Here is a 19658-nt window from a genome sequence, read left to right as displayed (position 1 = left end):
CGTCTTTAATACATCCATGTATGCTTAAAGGGAATGTGGCACCATCTCTATGTTGACGCTTCTTTTTACTTTATTTCGTTTTGTAGTTTTGATATAAAAGCACTTTTTATGTTATGCTAATTAGGGTCCAAGGTGCCCAGAGGGGCGTTTTTTTCACTCTCCGGTGCCCAGTGACACCCCCTGCAGTGCCCAAGAACGCCTCCTGATCATCAAATAACCTCCCACAGCCCGGCAAACGGTTCCGCCCCCTCCCTACGTCATAGTCTACCTTATAGAAATGCCCCGTCCTCCTTCCTGTCTGCGGCCAGAAAACTTGCGCAGGCGCAGAACCGCCTGCCGCCTGCGCCTGCGCGATCATCAATCTCCTGAGGGCAACAGCGCTCAGGTCACATCACTGGGCTCGGCCCATGCCCAGTGAGACTTTTGAGGCTGTTGCCCTCAGGAGGTTGATGATCGCGCTGGCAGTACTGCGCCTGTGCGAGTTTTTTGGCCGCAAACAGGAAGAAGGACGGGGCAGTTCCATAAGGTAGACTATGACGTGGGGAGGGGGCGGAACCGTTTGCCGGGCTGTGGGAGGGTATTTGATGATCAGGAGGCGTTCTTGGGCACTGCAGGGGGGCGTCACTGGGCACCGGAGAGTGAGAAAAAACGCCCCTCTGGGCACCTTGGACCCTAACTACAAAACGAAATAAAGTAAAAAGAAGACTGCTGGAAATAAGGTACTTTAGTCAACATGGCGATGGTGCCAGCTTAAAATGGTAAAAGCAGGTGACAGATTCCCTTTAATTCTGTTGCCTGCTACGTCTTTGGGCTTACGTTTTAACTTAAATATGCTGCCTGTAACGTCATCCAGGTTTGTGTTCGTACTCTGAGTAATTTTGTTGCCTGTTACGTCATGCAGGCTTACGTATTTAATTCTATAATTTACTGTTGCCTGCCACGTCCTCGGGCTTACGTTTTTAACTTAAATATGCAGCCTGTAACGTCATCCAGGTTTACGTTTTACTCTGATTTTAATTTTGTTGCCTGTTACGTTATGCAGGTTTACGTTTTAATTCAATAATTTCTGTTGCCTGCTACGTTGTCGGGCTTACGTTTTTATCTTTAATATGTTGCCTGTCATGCAGGCTTACATTTTTAATTCAATAATTCTGTTGCCTGGTTCGTTTTCAGGCTTACGTTTTTAAAACTCGCCATTATCTGTCCGTTCACGTGGGCCCATGTTTTCTCTGTTTGTCACGTATCCATCGCCTGTTGTAGTAGTCATGTTTTCTGCCTACCAAAAAAAAAAAAGTTCTCGATACTTCTCTCCCAGCCTCATGTGTACTAACATCATCGTCCTGTACACTTCAGGTCCGGGGCCAGTTGTTGCATCTTTGTTTTTCCTGGGTCATTCTTCAGGTACCGTCTAGTCATTATCACTTCGGTGCGCACCTTTTTTCACTGTACACTCCCTCTACGGTTAAGTCACGTCATCATCGCCAGCTGTCACTTTCTTTTCAGGTCCACACAGGTAAGCGCTCACACTCCGGGGTCTGCACCAGCACAAAAAAAAAAAAACATTTTCACTGTCACGGGGCACTATTTACTCCAGGGTCTTCCGACCTTTAACTCTGTCATCATTTCTCACTCCCACAGTATGTCTCATCTATCAGACCACGAGGATTCCATATCAATCCCTGGGTCGTCCGCTTCCACCCACGGCAGCACCATGTCGCTCAGGAGTTGGACAATTCCAAAATTGATCAAAGAACTCAACAGCCAAGGGATTTGTTACCCTGCGTCGGCTCGGAAGGCGGAGCTATACCGACTCCTGGTATCCGAGCCATCGGCCCCTCCAGCGGATCAAGTGCCCATGTCAACTATTCAGCTATCATTGGCACAGTTGCATGCCACAATCAACAATATTGCCACTTCTGTCTCAGATATGCAGGCCAGATTGGTTGCGGTAGAATCCAGAGGACTGTCACTGAGTCCCTCCGGTCCCATTGGTCGCTGCTTCTTGTTCCCATTCCCCAGGTAGGGCTTCATTTACACCTGAGGTAGCTCCGGCACACTTTGTCCCAGATAACATCAGGAGGGATATTCTGGACGGCAAGGACGTCAATTTAGCTAGCATTCTCATTACTACCCATGACACCATCGACAATAGGACCATTGCTTGTGGCGACGTTTCTATCACTCTAAAAGCCAGGGACGTCCGCCTCAACAAAAAATTGTCTATCCCTGAATTTGTCCTGGCCTTCAGCTTATATAGGGACATCATCTGCTCCGCCTTCCCTGGAAGACGGGAGGAGACACCTACCTGTACAGGGTCACGGATCTGGGCCACAAGTATGGCGGGCGCGCTTTTTATGATTACCATCGCTCGTTTTCTGCTAAGGCGGCCGCCACTCTGGCCCAGTTCCACCACACCACCAATTGGGCATTCATGGATATGGAGCTCTTTTGTCGCCATTTTGCTGGTCTCAAGGCTCCAGCTTGTGCTTCGTGCAATTCCATCCTCCACTCGTCAGATTGGTGCCCCAACCTGTTCCCTCCCGTCTCCCAAGGCAGGTTCCTTCCCAGCACCTCTGGTTTCGCACAAAGACCTGCTCCATCCACCGATAAATTAGGCCGCCCCATAGTTTTCCTGGGTAATAGTCAATTATGCAACAATTACAACATGGCCATATGTAACTATAATAAATGTAGAGCCCTGCACATTTGCTCTGGTTGCTTTAGAGCTCACCCCATTACAACATGCCCACAGCGTTCCTCCAGGACCTCCTGACTAGTCGGAGTCAACGTGCATCTCCTGGCAACTCTCCTACACAACCTTCCCAATCCCCGTTTTGTTCAGTTTCTCACAGTCGGGTTTTCCGAGGGTTTCCATACGGGTCTGGTCGCACTTCCCCAGTCCACTTGGGAGGGCCCCAATCTCCTCTCAGCAGCCAAGGATCCTGACTCGGTAGGAGTCCTCATACAATCAGAGCTGGAGATTTTCCACTGCCCCCTTTGATTCTTGGAGGGTCAGCCCTATCGGGATTGTGGCAAGGAAGTTTAAAAAAAAAAAAACGTCTCATCTATGATCTTTCTGCGCCTCATGGTTCCGACATCCCGAGTTTAAATTCTCTGATTCCCTCCGAAAAGTTCTCCATGAGGTACTCCTCAGTTGATGAAGCCATACATCTCATTCTCCAGGTAGGCGGAGGGGCTTGGCTATCCAAGGCGGATATCGCAGACGCGTTCAAAATGCTCCCCATTCACCCACAGCTGTGGAGGTTGTATGGCATCAAATGGCAAAATCTTTATTATTTTGCTAGCCATCTGACCTTCGGATCCAAGAGCAGTCCCTGGCTGTTTGACCAATTTGTGCAGGCCCTGCATTGGATTCTAGTCAACTGATGCGATTGCCCGCTGGTCATCCATTACCTGGATGATTTCCTGTTGGTGGAATCTCCAGGCAACAGACCCAGCAAGCTCAGGTCCCTTCTCCGGGTCTTCTCCGAGCTCAATGTTCCCGTCGCCTCTTCAAAGGTAGAAGGCCCTTCGATTGTAATCACCTTTCTAGGGATAGTTTTGGACTCCATTGAAATGCAAGCTAGGCTTCCAGAGGAGAAGCTTGCCAAAATCAGGGAAGAGATCTCCAAAGAAGCAGGTTCCAGACGTTTCACTAAAGTGGAGTTACAATCTTTGCTGGGTATGTTGAACTTTGCTACTAGGATCATGCCGCAGGGCAGAGCTTTCACCTCCCGGTTGCTACAGCTGCTTCCATCAGCCCCCGAGCAGGATAGTCTCATCTGCCTAGAAAGTCAAGAGATCACGGATTTGGCGATGTGAAACACGTTCCTCGCCAGCTGTAACGGCGTCTCTATGTTTGTTCCGCAATGGGGTCCCACATCGACCACGATCTTCAAAGACGCCGCAGCCTCTGCAGGTTACGCAGCAATCAGCGGGAATCAGTGGTTTGCTGGTCCCTGGCCCACAGAGGTGTCTTCGGTGCAGAAAGCTTTAAAATCTTCCCCTTTACTAGAGGTGTACCCCATTGTAGCAGCGGCTCAAGTTTGGGGCAGTCAATGGGCCAATTCATCTGTAGTTTTTGTCACCGACAATCAGGCGGTGGTAGACATAATCGCCAAAGGCAGATCTAAATCTCCGTTCATCATGTCATTTGTCCGTAGGTTGGTCTGGCTTTCTCTCCGTCACGATTTTCATATAACTTGCAGGCATATTCAGGGTACACAAAATATCGCCGCAGATGCCTTTGTCACGATTTCATTTTCATAATTGTTTCCAGGCAATGCCGGAGGCGGACCAAGTGGGTTTATCCCCTCCTGCGTTCCAAACTCTGATTTTGGTTTAAAATCGTTCATTGATTCAGCAAAAAGTCTGGTGAGAAATTCTTTATCGGTCAACACGTCCAGAAACTATAGAACAGGCTGGAATGTGTTCCACAAGTTCACGCTCCTTCACCCATGACATGATACCGGCAAGACTGCATACATCATGGCTTTCTTGGCATACCGCCATTTGGAGCTCAAACTGTCCTACAACTCCATAAAGATATACCTGGCCGGCGTACAGCATTTCCTCTCATTAGAAGATCCGGACTGTAGGTCGATTTTTCCTGTCACAGCCGATAAAAGCCACCCTTAGGGGCATTCAAAAAAGTAGCGGGGGGCCAAGCTCTCTTAGACAGCCGGTGTCAGGAGAACTCTTCAGGAAGTTATCCACCTCCCTAGATGGTAATCCTTTTGGGCTCTTTGCTAGTACCGTGCTCAAAGCGGCCATGTACCTCAGCTTTTATGTTTTTTTAAGGCCAGGGGAGTTCACCAGCTCCTCTGCTAAAACCAAAGGCTTAACTAGGGGCCAGCTGGTCCGGCAGGGCTACCAGTTCATCCTGTACCTCGCTTCATCCAAGTCATCCCAAGTCGGTCCACCAGTGGGGATCAGGTACTTCCCTACTTTCAACGAATGGTGTCCGGTTCAGGTCCTCCAGCAGCTTCTGGCGGTGTTGGGCGATTCGGCCCAAGACAGCCCGTTGCTTCCCTTCAAAGTCAGATCCATCACGTCATCCCAGTTCATTTCACACATCCGTTCCCTAGTGGGCATTTCGGGGCATTCCTTCTGCATTGGGGCTGCATCGCAGCATCAAAGCATAATGTCCCAGCTCACATCATCCAAAAAATGGGTCGCTGGCACTCTGCATGCTACAGGCGGTACATTCCGAATCCACACCGAGAGATATCCGAGGCCTTCTGTAGTCTGGTTTTATGACGTTCTGCATGTATAATAAACTCTTTTCTACGCTACCTGGCTTATTCTTTGCCCCCTTATAGGCCTACTCTCGTTCATGGCTAAGGGCACACCACCATTAAGTCCAGGTATGAGGTAAGTAAACAGGGCAGGCCTGTCCCCCTCTTCTTACACAAGGTCTTCGCATCCACAGCCGTGACCACAAGTAGTTAAGGCTGACATGTCAGCCTGTATTTGTGGGAGGGGCGGAGGTGCCTTTTAAATAGCCAGGGCGCGCGTCCCTCCTTGCCCGTGAGCTATCTGTGCCCCTCCCACCCTTCCTTATTTTCCACATCTACCAGGGTATGCCCCCTTATAGGCCTACCCTCGTTCATGGCTAAGGGCACACCACCAGCCATTAAGTCCAGGTATAAGGTAAGTAAACAGGGCAGGCCTGTCCCCCTCTTCTTACACAAGGTCTTCGCATCCGCAGCCGTGACCACAACTGAAAATATGTAATATTCTAGGTTCTTCAAAGTAGCCACCTTTTGCTTTGATTACTGCTTTAAGAGGTAGTCACCTGAAATGGTTTTCACTTCACGGGTGTGCCCTGTCAGGTTTAATAAGTGGGATTTCTTGCCTTATAAATGGGGTTGGGACCATCAGTTGCGTTGTGGAGAAGTCAGGTGGATACATAGCTGATAGTCCTACTGAATAGACTGTTAGAATTTGTATTATGGCAAGAAAAAAGCAGCTAAGTAAAGAAAAACTAGTGGCCATCGTTACTTTAAGAAATTAAGGTCAGTCAGTCCGAAAAATTGGGAAAACTTTGAAAGTGTCCCCAAGTGCAGTCACAAAAACCATCAAGCGCTACAAAGAAACTGGCTCACATGCGGACCGCCCCAGGAAAGGAAGACCAATAGTCACCTTTGCTGCGGAGGATAAGTTCATCCGAGTCACCAGCCTCAGAAATCACAGGTTAACAGCAGCTCAGATAAGAGACCAGGTCAATGCCACACAGAGTTCTAGCAGCAGACACATCTCTAGAACAACTGTTAAGAGGAGACTGTGTGAATCAGGCCTTCATGGTAGAATATCTGCTAGGAAACCACTGCTAAGGACAGGCAATAAGCAGAAGAGACTTGTTTGGGCTAAAGAACACATGGAATGGACATTAGACCAGTGGAAATCTGTGCTTTGGTCTGATGAGTTTGAGATCTTTGGTTCCAACCACCGTGTCTTTGTGTGACGCAGAAAAGGTGAACGGATGGACTCTACATGCCTGGTTCCCACTGTGAAGCATGGAGGAGGAGGTGTGATGGTGTGGGGGTGCTTTGCTGGTGACACTGTTGGGAATTTATTCAAAATTGAAGGCATACTGAACCAGCATGCTATAACAGCATCTTGCAGCGGCATGCTTTTCCATCCGGTTTGCGTTTGGTTGGACCATCATTTATTTTTCAACAGGACAATGACCCCAAACACATCTCCAGGCTGTGTAAGGGCTATTTGACCATGAAGGAGAGTGATGGGGTGCTGTGCCAGATGACCTGGCCTCCACAGTCATCGGACCTGAACCCAATCGAGATGGTTTGGGGTGAGCTGGACCGCAGAGTGAAGGCAAAAGGGCCAACAAGTGCTAAGCATCTCTGGGAACTCCTTCAAGACTGTTGGAAGACCATTTCAGGTGACTACCTCTTGAAGCTCATCAAGAGAATGCCAAGAGTGTGCAAAGCCGTAATCAAAGCAAAGGGTGGCTACTTTGAAGAACCTAGAATATGACATATTTTCAGTTGTTTCACACTTTTTTGTTATGGATATAATTCCACATGTGTTAATTCATAGTTTTGATGCCTTCAGTGTGAATCTACAATTTTCATAGTCATGAAAATAAAGAAAACTCTTTGAATGAGAAGGTGTGTCCAAACTTTTGGTCTTTACTGTACATATCAAAAGGGGTATACATACATAATACAGACAATTGCACTAAACATAAACAAGACGAGTTACAAACTGGTACAGAAGGAGAGAGGGTCTGAATACAAAACGTCCAGACGACCAAGAAAGGGATGCAAAAAATGGTTGAAAAATGGTCATAAAAAAATGAGTGTGTCTGTTTTTTATGGCCTTTTTTTGACTTGTGAATGTAGCCTTAGGCTACTTTCACACTTGCGTTCGGGGTTCCGTTTGAAGGCTCTCACAAGCAGCCCCGAACGGATCCGTACAGCCCCTATTCTGAGTGGATGCAGATCCGCTCAGAATGCATCAGTATGGCTCCGTTTGGCCTCCGTTCTGCTCAGCAGGCGGACACCTGAACGCTGCTTGCAACGTTTTCGTGTCCGCCTGGCCGTGCGGAGCCAAACGGATCTGTCCAAACTTACAATGTAAGTCAATGGGGAAGGATCCGTTTGACGTTGACACAATATGGTGCAATTTCAAACGGATCCGTCCCCCATTGACTTTCAATGTAAAGTCTGGACGGATCCGTCTGACTACAAATTGGACATATTTTTTCTGAAATATAATGCAGACAGATCCGTTCTGAACGGATACCATCGTTTGCATTATAGGAGCGGATCCGTCTGTGCAGATACCAGACGGATCCGCTCCGAACGCAAGTGTGAAAGTAGCCTTAACCTGTTCCGGACACATGACGTACCGGTACGTCATGTATAGCTCAGATCACCGCCGCCCGGCGGGCGTTGATCGGAACTGGGTGCCTGCTGGTCAATGCCCAGAATCGCCTCTGGTTGGCTGGACAGTTCAAATTACAGCAGCGCTCCTCTCCTCCTCCTTTTCAGTCCAGGAGCCGAGGAGAGAGCTGCACATCGATCTCCAGAGCCAGCACCCCCATCTGTTCAGGGATCATCAGCCAGCACCCCCATCTGTGCCCCAGCACCACCAAGGTATTTAGGGAAAGGTTAGGTTAGACAGGGATTTTCAGGGAAAGTTAGTAAAAAAAAAAAAAAAAAAGCCAGTTCTCGTTGCATCACCCTAAAATCGGGTGTCTGGGGTCCACAGCACAGCTGTGTGACCCTAGACCCCCCCCCCCCCCCCACCAGGGGTGCTGCAGCTTGCCCCCCCCCCCCCACCACAACTTCTTTGGGGCACAAGCATTTTTTTTATTTATTTCTGCGTACGCTGACTGTGGCCGGCACTCTTAGCGTCCAGGCCACTGATAGCGCATCGCACACCCCACCGCTGATCAACTTTGGACGGTTGATCAGAGAGTTAGAATTTTTTTTATAATTTTTCCTTAAATTTTTATTTTTTTGTCTTTTAGGTTTAGGGTAAGTTCGCAAACACCCGTGCCCCCACACACACGCACACCAAATAAAGTTTATCACGCACGCAAACACACACGCACACACTCCCCTATGGCCTGACGAATGTTCTCTACTGAGGAGGCATACGCCCAGCTTGCCTCCGAGTCCGAGAGCCCAAGTGAGGACGAGGATGACCCCACTTTCCTTTTGTCATCTAGCGATGATAATGAGCCCCCAAGGCGGCGGACACACCGCCAGGCGGAGCAAGGGAACGAGAAGCTCTGGGGCTCGTACTAGTTTTCTGGCCACCAGTTAAGTCCATCGGAGCCCCCTACCGGTGAACTTGTCTGGTATACCCCAGAACGTTTTGAGCCCGTGATTCCTGATTTTGTAGGCCAACCAGGAATCTAGATTTTCACAGTGGGCTTTACTGAATACGACTACTTTAGTCTTTTTTTCAGTGACCACTTTGTAAATCTAATGGTGGAGCAAACAAACCTGTACGCCCAACAGTTTGTTGCTCAACACCCGGGCTCTTTTTTGGCTAGGCCCAGTGGCTGGACTCCGGTCAGTGCAGCCGAGATGAGGACGTTTTGGGGCCTCGTGCTGCACATGGGCCTAGTCATGAAACCTAGTGTCAGACATTACTGGAGTGGGGACGTCCTCCACCAGATCCCACTTTACAGTGCGTCCATGACACGCTCCTGGTTTGAGGCCATCTGGAAATGCCTGCATTATGCAGATAATGCAGCATGTCCCCCCCCCCCCCCCCCCCCCCAAGGTGATCCTGCCTATGACCGCCTGTACAAAATCAGGCCGGTCAGTGGTCACTGGGGCCAAATTTGTGCAGGCCTATGTACCTGGAAGGGAGGTCGCAGTTGATGAGTCTCTCATTGCTTTCAAGGGGAGACTAATTTTCCGCCAGTATGTTCCTTCTAAGCGGGCGAGGTATGGCGTGAAGCTGTACAAACTTTGTGAGAGTACCTCAGGGTACACTTACAAGTTTTATGTGTACGAGGGGCGAGATTCCCGTATTCAACCCCTAGAATGTCCCCCCACTCTGGGTGTTAGCGGGAAACTTGTGTGGGACCTTATGCACCCACTGCTAGATAAGGGTTACCACCTGTACGTGGATAACTTTTATACTAGTATACCCTTGTTCCAGTCCCTGGCTGCCAGATCCATGTCCGCTTGTGGGACCGTGCGGAAAAATCAACGCGGCCTCCCTACCCACCCCCGCAAGGTACCTATCCCCAGCGGTGAGACCCGTGCCCTTACTAGTAAAAACCTGTTGCTGGTCAGATATAAGGACAAGAGGGATGTCCTTGTACTTTCCACAATTCACGGTAACAGCATCACCATTGTCCCTGTGCGAGGTACTGCGGCAACAGTCCTCAAGCCCGATTTTGTATCGTCGACTACAATTGGTATGTGGGAGGAGTTGATCTCTCTGATCAAGTCCTTAAGCCATATAAAGCCGTGCGCTAAACCCGGGCATGAAGGCTTTTCTTTTACAGCATTTATATGAAGAGAGCTGGGGAAAATGTTCTTCCTATGCTCCAATTACTGAGATTGTAGTAGGATTGACAATGTTGCTCTCTCTGTTTCTTTATGATATATTTAAATAGTAATGAGGAAATTGACACTGGTTAAAATAGTCAAAAGAGAGACGTGGCACGTCTATCAAATCAGTCAGTAACCATATTAGACTACTATATACCACTCATAGAAGGATATAATCATATCCCCCACCTTTGACTGTATACAGTGACAGTACGTCACATGCCTCTACCCCTGTCAAATATCCCTCCATATGTATTTTTAAAGTTCTCAACAAAGTCCTTTTTTGTTTTTTGGTGTGTGAATAAGAAATAAATTATGTTTTAATAAAAGACCACAAACAGGAATTTATAGTATTTTGACTATTGAACCATATTTTGGACCTCCTGGGTCCAGTGGGTTATTCAGAAATAATTTTTGTCAAGTTGGAGGTTATCCCTCAAATCGCATGACCCCTCTGAGAGATAATAATCCCAGTAAACACATGCAATATACAAGTCAATCATCATATATTAGTGAGCCTAGGATTTAGGTGTCTGTCTATCCTCTGGTGGGAAACTACTTGCCCCCCCCAAAAAAATTCGGTTATGGCAGGGTTCCTTAAACAAAAATTGAATTTAGAAAACCTGACAATTGAGGCAAGTCAAGTGTTCTCTAATGCCAATATCCCTTTAAATCAGGCAGATATTAATATCGCCTTCAGGAATCTGAATAAAACATACAGTCAACACATTTGATCCTGGTGGGAAATAGCTAGTTTTGAGAGATATATACAGCAGGGGATTTTATATAGGGGATTACGGATCCCGTTAAGACCAAATTCACACCTGGAAGACACACAATTCACCAAAGGATGGGAACATCTCATGACTGACCATTCCCTAAGATTAATGAATTACCTGCTAGAATATGAAAAGAGCTTATTCTCCAAACTAGATCAACAACTAGAGATGGAGATCAAGGAGATATGAAATTCTGGATTTTGGTTGAATTCTTGTAACTTAGAACAAAAGATTACGAATAATATCGACCTATTACAGAACGAAATCAAGGAACGCAAACAAAAAAAATATATCAGAAATCGTCAAGATTTCGATAGCAATAGAGTATATATCTGGATAAATAGGAATAATATCAGGAATATACAAAGATATACAGAAAACTCTAAAACTGATACATTAGGGACTGAGGGCTCAGTACGGAGTTCGAGCTCCCAAAATATAAGGGCAGGGACTAAACGCAAAACAAAGAAAGGTAGATACTAACCACCAAAAAGATCTACTCAAGAAAAGAGAGAAACGTTTAAAACATGCCCCCCTGCAATGGAAAAACAAATAAGTATAGGCCCAAATACGACAATGACCAGTATAAACACCAATCCCTCTGTAGGTATGTTTTCTGCATCTGCACAACCCTTCTCATTTGGACAGTCAGCAAATACGGTAATCAATTCAGGCATAAATTTGCCTACCACCCAAATACCTACAACGCAGATGAATACACCCATAGCCCCCCTTTTTTTAGGACAGGCAGGGATCCAACTGAGGGATCGCGAGAAATGGGGATACAGCAAATAGAACCAATAGTGGTAAGGGAAGATGATAATGAAAAACAAGTCATTAATTTATCTAGACATGTTATGACAACTCCACAGAGGACCCTCTTAAGCAGAGGCCTCACCTTTTCACCAGTCCATAGGGACAGCACTACTGCAGGGGGCGCACAAAGGGGCATAACTATTGTGTGGGGGCACTTAGGGGGCATTATTACTGTGAAGAGGGCACTAAGGGAAATTCCACTGTGAAAGGGACACTGAGGGGGAGATAACTATTGTGTGGGGCACTAAGAGAGGATTCGTAGCCTCTTGTCCAGCTCTAGGAAATGCTTTATTTATATATCTTTTAAATGACTGATCGGGTAGGCGTTGCAGGGAAGTTGCTCAAGGTGGGAGCCAGCGTTTTCTAGTTATGCCCCTTAGTCTACTATTAGATTGTGGTCTGTTTGGCCACAACTGTTTTAGTCAATTGATATTCTAATTGTGTGCCATGTCTTGTACTTTCTGTGGATTTTTATATGGAAAAGTTATAAAACTTCAATACAATTTAAATGTTATTCATCAATAATAAAATGTGTTTTATTCTTGGCAGATGACTGTACTAGGAACTTAGAGAAACATCTGGTATCTTCAAATCTTAAAGCAGATGATTGTTGTATCACACGAGATACATTTGAAGAGCATGCCAATATGCAAGATATACCCTCATCCAATCACAGCAAGAATGCATCGTTAGATTCTTTTAAACAGGTCCGATCTTCTGATTCATCACAGACTGTAACACAGAATAAAAGTCACAGAAGAGGTGCTAAACATCAAACAGCTCACGTAAAAGAGAAGCCATTTTTATGTTCAGAATGTGGGAAAAGTTTTCACTATAATTCATCTCTTCTTATACATCAAAGAATTCACACAGGAGAGAAGCCATTTTCTTGTTCAGAATGTGGGAAATGTTTTAACCAGAAATCAGTTCTTGTTACACATCAGAGAAATCACACAGGAGAGAGGCCATTTTCATGTTCAGAATGTGGGAAATGTTTCAACCGTAAACCAGATCTTGTTATACATCAGAGAATTCACACAGGAGAGAAGCCGTTTTCATGTTCAGAATGTGGGAAATGTTTTAAGAGTAAATCAGAATTTGTTATACATCAGAGAAATCACACAGGGGAGAAGCCATTTTCATGTTTAGAATGTGGAAAATGTTTTAACCAGAAATCAGATCTTGTTATACATCAGAGAAGTCACACAGGGGAGAAGCCATTTTCATGTTCAGAATGTGGGAAATGTTTTAACCGTAAATCATATCTTGTTAAACATCAGAGAAATCACACAGGGGAGAAGAAGCCATTTTCATGTTTAGAATGTGGAAAATGTTTTAACCATAAATCAGATCTTGTTATACATCAGAGAATTCACACAGGGGAGAAGCCATTTTTATGTTCAGATTGTGGGAAATGTTTTAACAGTAATTCAGGTCTTGTTATACATCAGAGAATTCACACAGGGGAGAAGCCATTTTCATATTCAGAATGTGGGAAATGTTTTATGAGTAAATCAGGTCTTGATCGACATCAGAGAATTCACACAGGGGAGAAACCATTTTCATGTTCAGAATGTTGAAAATGTTTTAACTGTAAATCACATTTTATAAAACATCAGAGAATTCACACAGGGGTGAAGCCATTTTCATGTTCAGAATGTGATATGTGTTTCAACCATAAAGCATCTCTTGTTAATCATCAAAATGCCCACATATAAGAGAAGCCATCGTCATGCTTAGCCTGTTAGTGACCTCCCTTATATGTTTTATAGTGGTCACTAACTGGCTTTATTCCTTCAGATACTCCTTTTTACAGAGAGATAAAACAACGCCTTGCTTTCAGTTACCAGAGGTAGCTGAGGGCTTGGAGCGATGATTGGGACTAGAGTTAGCGGACACCTGGATGTTCGGATTCGGCCGAACTTCACAAAAAAGTTTGAGTTTGGGACCTGAACTTGAACCCTAACCCGAGCCCCATTCAAAGTCAATGGGGACCCGAACTTTTGAGCACTAAGATGGTTGTAAAAATGTCATGTAAAGGGCTGCAAATGGCATCAAAATGTGGTTAAAGGGAGTCTGTCAGCAGATTTACCCCTTTTTAACAGTTGCCATACCGCTGTAGCCGCAAAACAGATGATTAACACAGTACCTTTATATGCTTTGGTGGACTTTTAAATATGCCAAAAACGAACTTTGATGAGGGCTCGCAAGTGCCCAGGGCGGAGTCCACCGGGTTGGAGCCCAGGCAGCTCTGCCTCTTCGGCTCTTATCCCCGCCCAGCCTCCTCCTCTGCTCGCCTATCTGTTGTCTCTCCCCCTCAGCGAGATCCCGCGCCTATGCGATAACTTCCTTGGCCGGGGCATGCGCACTGCCATGCCCATTGCTGACACGGCATCGCAGTAGCTTATGCGCATGCCCCGGCCAAGGAAGTCATCGCGTCGGCGCGGGATCTCGCTGAGGGGGAGAGACAACAGATAGGCGAGCAGAGAAGGAGGCTGGGCGGGGATAAGAGCCGAAGAGGCAGAGCTGCCTGGGCTCCAACCCGGTGGACTCCGCCCTGGGCACTTGCGAGCCCTCATCAAAGTTCGTTTTTGGCATATTTAAAAGTCCACCAAAGCATATAAAGGTACTGTGTTAATCATCTGTTTTGCGGCTACAGCGGTATGGCAACTGTTAAAAAGGGGAAATCTGCTGACAGACTCCCTTTAATAGCATGGCAAGTGCTCTGCAAACAAATGCGTATAGGGAAATGATTTTAAATAACATAAAATACGTAAAAATAAAAAAATTATAATCTTGGTCTAGGAGGACGAGTCCATATGAAGTAGGAGGTTGAGGAGGCGGTGGATGTGGAAGCGGCGGTGGAGGAGGTAGCCTACACTGCTTTTTGTTTTTAAATATATTTTTATTTTTTAAATTGGGGTACACCCCAAAACATTGGGAAATATAACCTGTGATAACGCCCCCTGCCGTGCTAAACACACGTTCAGACAATACACTGGCTGCAGGGCAGGCCAGCACCTCCAAGGCTTAAAGGGCAAGCTCAGGCCATGTGCCCAATTTGGAGACCCAGAAGTTGCAGGGGCTGACCCCTGTCAGTCAGTTCGTGTAGGCGTGTGCATGTCTCCGTGATGTTCCCAATCCAATTTAATATCTGCTCTATCAACTTTCGATGTTCTTTTATGCTCCTACCATGGTGATCACGGGTGGCGGGGAATCAAGGTTCCAGGCCGGAGAGGGAGCCTGAGAAAAGGATACCACATGCAAGGGAGGTGAATGGATGAAATTAAATGTAATCGAGCGTAAATGTGGGAGAAAGTATTGAAGCATTAGCTTCCAAGTTAAGGAGGGGGCGCGCGGCAATTACCCACTCCCGATTCGGGGAGGTAGTGACGATAAATAACAATACAGGACTCTTAAGATGCCCTGTTATTGGAATGATTAATAAAAAATTATAGGGAATGTCAGCGAGGAGAGGCCCTGCTGCCGCTTTGTTGACTTTAGCTAACTTTTGCCTGATTGCACGTCCCTATGACGTCCACCATTTCTGAGCCTACCATGTTGATCATGGTTATCGGCGAATCAGGGTTCCACGCCGGAGAGGGAGTGTGAGAAAGAGAGACCACATCCAAGGGAATATTAATTTTTAAAATTTAAAATTATAGAGCGGAAATATGGGACAAAGTATTAAAGCGTAAAAGTGGGACAACTTTTTAAAGTTTAAGCATTGAATGAAAGGATGTGGCGCACATCATTTAATGAAGAATTTCTTACATTTTATTCCCTGTCAACTATGCAGAGCAGGGGTTTCTATCCGGCCAAATTTGAAAAATGTGACCTGACAATGTAACAGATGACTTTTTTAAATTTATGTTCCTGTCACCTATGTACATGCACGGCGGGATGATCGGGCGGGCACCGGAGCGGTGTGCGCCCGATCACTGCAGGGGTCCGGCAGTCCCTGGTAGCCAGACCCCTGCTGTATCTGCCGGCATCGCTGTTTACAGCGATGCCAGCGGATTAACCCCTTCTCTGCCGCGGTCCGCGCTGACGGCGACATAGAAGTTGTTTGCAGCAGGTGAGTGATCGCATCGAGTCCCTGCGCTGCTGTGGCGGGGACCCGATGCGTGACAAGGCAGCCAGATGCCGTGCAGAGGCTGCCCAATGCCCTGCACGGCATCGGGAACTGCCTTCTACGGGAGCCGAGGAGATCCAGCCTCAGGCTGGGTTTCCTAGGCAACCTGTTAGTGTATGACTCAGTGTCATATACTAACAGGCAATGCATTACAATACAGATGTATTGTAATGCATTGCAGAGGGGATCAGACCCCTAAAAGAGTGGGACAGAAATAAAGTTTAAAAAAAAATAAGTTAAAAAAAGTATTTTGAATAAAAAAAAAAAGTTTCAAGTAAAAAAACAAGCACGCCCCATTCTCCTGATTTTCTAATAGAAAATTGAAGAAAAAAAAATGAAAAACCGCACATATTAGGTATCGCCACGTCCGTAACGAACGGCTCTATAAATATATCACATGATCCACCCCATCCGATAGACACTATAAAAAAATAAAAACTGTGTATAAAAAAGCTATTTTTGTCAACTTACATCACTAAAAGTGAAATACCAAGCGATGAAAAAGGCATATGCCCCCCAAAATAGTACCAATCTAACCGTCACCTCATCCCACAAAAAATGAGCCCCTACATAGAACAATCGCCCAAAAACTGAAAAAACTATGGCTCTCACACTATGAAGACACTAAAACATTTTTATTTTTGTTTCAAAAATGAAATCATTGTGTAAAACTTAAATAAATAAAAATTTATATATTGGGTATTGCCGCGTCCGTATTAACCTTCTCTATAAAAATATCACATTACCTAATCCCTCAGGTGAATACCGTGAAAATTAAAAATAAAAGACGGTGTAAAAAAAGCTATTTTTTGTCACCTTAGATCACAAAAAGTGTAATAGCAAGCGATCAAAAAGTCATACGCACCCCAAAATAGTGCCAATCAAACCGTCATCTCATCCCACAAAAATGAGACCCTACCTAAGATAATCGCCCAAAAACTGAAAAAACTATGGCTCTCAGTCTATGGAGACACTAAAACCATGATTTTTTTGTTTCAAAAATGAAATCATTGTGTAAAACTTACATAAATAAAAAAAAAGTATATATATTAGGTATCACCGCGTCCATAATAACCTGCTCTATAAAAATATCACATGACCTAACCACTCAGGTAAATACCGTAAAAAATAAAAACAGTGTAAAAAAAGCAATTTTTTGTCACCTTAGATCACATAAAGTGTAATAGCAAGCGATCAAAAAGTCATACGCACCCCAAAATAGTGCCAATCAAACCGTCATCTCATCCCGAAAAAGATAAGCCCCTACACAAGACAGTCGCCCAAAAAATAAATAAAACTATGGCTTTCAGAATGTGGAGCCACTAAATAATCATTTTTTTTATTCTTTGTTATGTAAAACTATTTGTAAAAATATTTGGTATTGTCGCGTCCGTGTCAATCTGCTCTATAAAAATACCACATGATCTAACTTGTAAGAAGAATGTTGTAAATAACAAAAAATAAAAATGGTGCCAAAACAGCTATTTTTTTGTTACTTTGCCTCACAAAAAGTGTAATATAGAGCAACCAAAAATCATATGTACACTAAAAAAGTACCAACAAAACTGCCACCCTATCCCGTAGTTTCCAAAATGGGGTCACTTTTTTGGAGTTTCTACTCTAGGGGTGCATCAGGGGGCTTCAAATGGGACATGGTGTCCAAAAAAACTGTCTAGCAAAATCTGCCTTCCAAAAACCGTATGGCATTCCTTTCCTTCTGCGCCCTGCCATGTGCCCGTACAGCAGTTTATGACCACATATGGGGTGTTTCTGTAAACTACAGAATCAGGGCCATAAATAATGAGCTTTGTTTGGCTGTTAACCCTTGCTTTGTAACTGGAATAAAAAATAGTAAAATGGAAAGTTTTTCCAAAAATTCTGAAATTTAATCTCTATTTGCCAATAACCATTGTGGAACACCTGAAGGGTTAACGACGTTTGTAAAATCAGTTTTGAATACCTTGAGGGGTGTAGTTTCTTAGATGGGGTCACTTTTATGGAGTTTCTACTCTAGGGGTGCATCAGGGGAGCTTCAAATGGGACATGGTGTCCAAAAAAACTGTCTAGCAAAATCTGTCTTTCAAAAACCGTACGGCATTCCTTTCCTTCTGTGTCCTGAATGACGGGTCTGCCCCCTTCAACTTCTGGGTCTCCAAATTGGGCACATGGCCTGAGCTTGTCCTTTACGCCTTGGAGGCGCTGGCCTGCCCTGCAGCCAGTGTATTATCTGAATGTGTGTTTAGCACGACAGGGGACGTTATCACAGACAAGCGCAGCTGCTTGTCCACAGCCAACATGGACAAGCTCACGTTCATTAAAATGAACCAGGCATGGATCCCACAGGATTTGTCCGTACCTTGTGCAGAATAGACATGTATACCTGCCTTAACCAGCCATTGTTATACTGCAGTGAAATTGCTCATTCTGGTATTTTGGATATTTCACACTCTTTCGTAGTGTACCCTAATTAAAAATAAAATAAAAAAATTAAACCAAAACCAGTGTTGGCTACCTCGTCCTCATCCACCGCCGCTTCCACCTACACTGCTACGTCCACCGCCTCCTCAAACTCCTACTCCATATGGAACTCCACCTCATAAATCTATTTTTTTTTTATTTGTACGTATTTTATTTAATGTCATTTCACTACTTTGTCAGTTTCATTTTTGGGTGAAATTCACCAATTTTTGGGTGTGATGTACCACTGCTACAGGCCAATAATTTAGAAATGCTGGCATTCAGGGCTAGGGATCGTGGGTGGGTAGGGGGCTACTTCCTCTCCAGTGTTTGGGAGATGGAGAGCTGAACGCTTCCGTGGGACATTGTGGAGATGCATGGTGACCCAGGTGGTGGTGTTGCTGGAAGATCCTCTATTTGCGGGGTGGCAGGTGGCACTGTCACTCCAGAGGTGGATGAAGAGGCTGAGACTGCAGCAGAAGAGGAAGCAGGAGGAGCCAGAGACCTTTCTTGGTTTTTGAGGTGTCAACTCCACTGCAGCTCCTGCTTAGCACCTAAATGCCTGGTCATGCAGGTTGTGCTCAGGTTGAGAATGTTTATGCCTCGCTTCAGGCTCTGATTGCACAGCGTGCAAACCACTTGTGCCTTGTCGTCAGCACATTGTCTGAAGAACTGCCACACCAGGGAACTCCTTGTAGCTAGCTATGGTGTGCTCAGTCCCTTGCTGCAGTGGGCAGTAGCAGGCGTACTGTCTAGAGGACGGCTGCTCCGCTTTTGAACCCTGCTCCCTCTTCTGCTGTGCTAGTGGCTCTATGCGACCACCGCATCTTCTTCCAAACTACATAGGTCACTCGCATGACCTTAATTCCATGTGGGGTCGAGCTCATTGTCCTCCACATTATCTTCCACCCAGTCTTCACCCCTGCCCTCCTTGTCGGTCTGCACGCTTTCAAAAGCCCTAGCAGTTGGGACCTGTGTTTCGTCATCATCCGAGACGTGCTGATGGTCCTCCCATGTACTCATCTTGAAAGATAAGTGGTTTGGTATCGGTGCACTTAATCTCTTCCACTTCTGGGGCAGGGAAATGTGGATGGCCCTGGGAAACCCTGCTAACAGCGTCACCAAAAAGCAGAAGAGACTGCTGCATGACTTGGGGCTCAGACTGCTTGGCTGAGTTGCAAGGGGGTGAGGTGAAAGACTGATAGACATTGGCTGCAGATACCAACTCTGATCTTTCAGCAGGAGACTGTGTGGGAGACAATGTGAAGGAACTAGAGGCACTGTCTATAACCAACCCAATCTACTATTCCTTTATTTGTTTAGGCCTCACCATTCATAGAGCCGCATTAGGCACGACCAAATACCGCTGCAGGTTCTGTCGCCTACTCGCACCTGAGGAAGGGGATTTCACTTGTGTGTGTAGCT

The 19658-nt window shown here is 45.7% G+C and overlaps 1 protein-coding gene and 1 pseudogene across 1 annotated transcript in view; one reads left to right on the top strand and one right to left on the bottom strand.

Moving 5' to 3' along the window:
* Positions 1 to 13636, top strand: part of LOC122940400 — a 200868-nt pseudogene extending 187232 nt beyond the window's left edge.
* The window catches only part of LOC122940414 (zinc finger protein 260-like), a 492103-nt gene that overhangs the window by 344440 nt on the left and 128005 nt on the right, over positions 1 to 19658 (bottom strand). The gene's annotated exons all lie outside the window — the stretch shown is intronic.

The sequence above is a fragment of the Bufo gargarizans genome, chromosome 6 (genome assembly GCF_014858855.1).
Source record: "Bufo gargarizans isolate SCDJY-AF-19 chromosome 6, ASM1485885v1, whole genome shotgun sequence".
Classification (NCBI taxonomy): Eukaryota; Metazoa; Chordata; class Amphibia; order Anura; family Bufonidae; genus Bufo; species Bufo gargarizans.
Note: the sequence above shows the minus strand (reverse complement) of the source record. Positions and strands in the feature narration are given on the sequence as shown.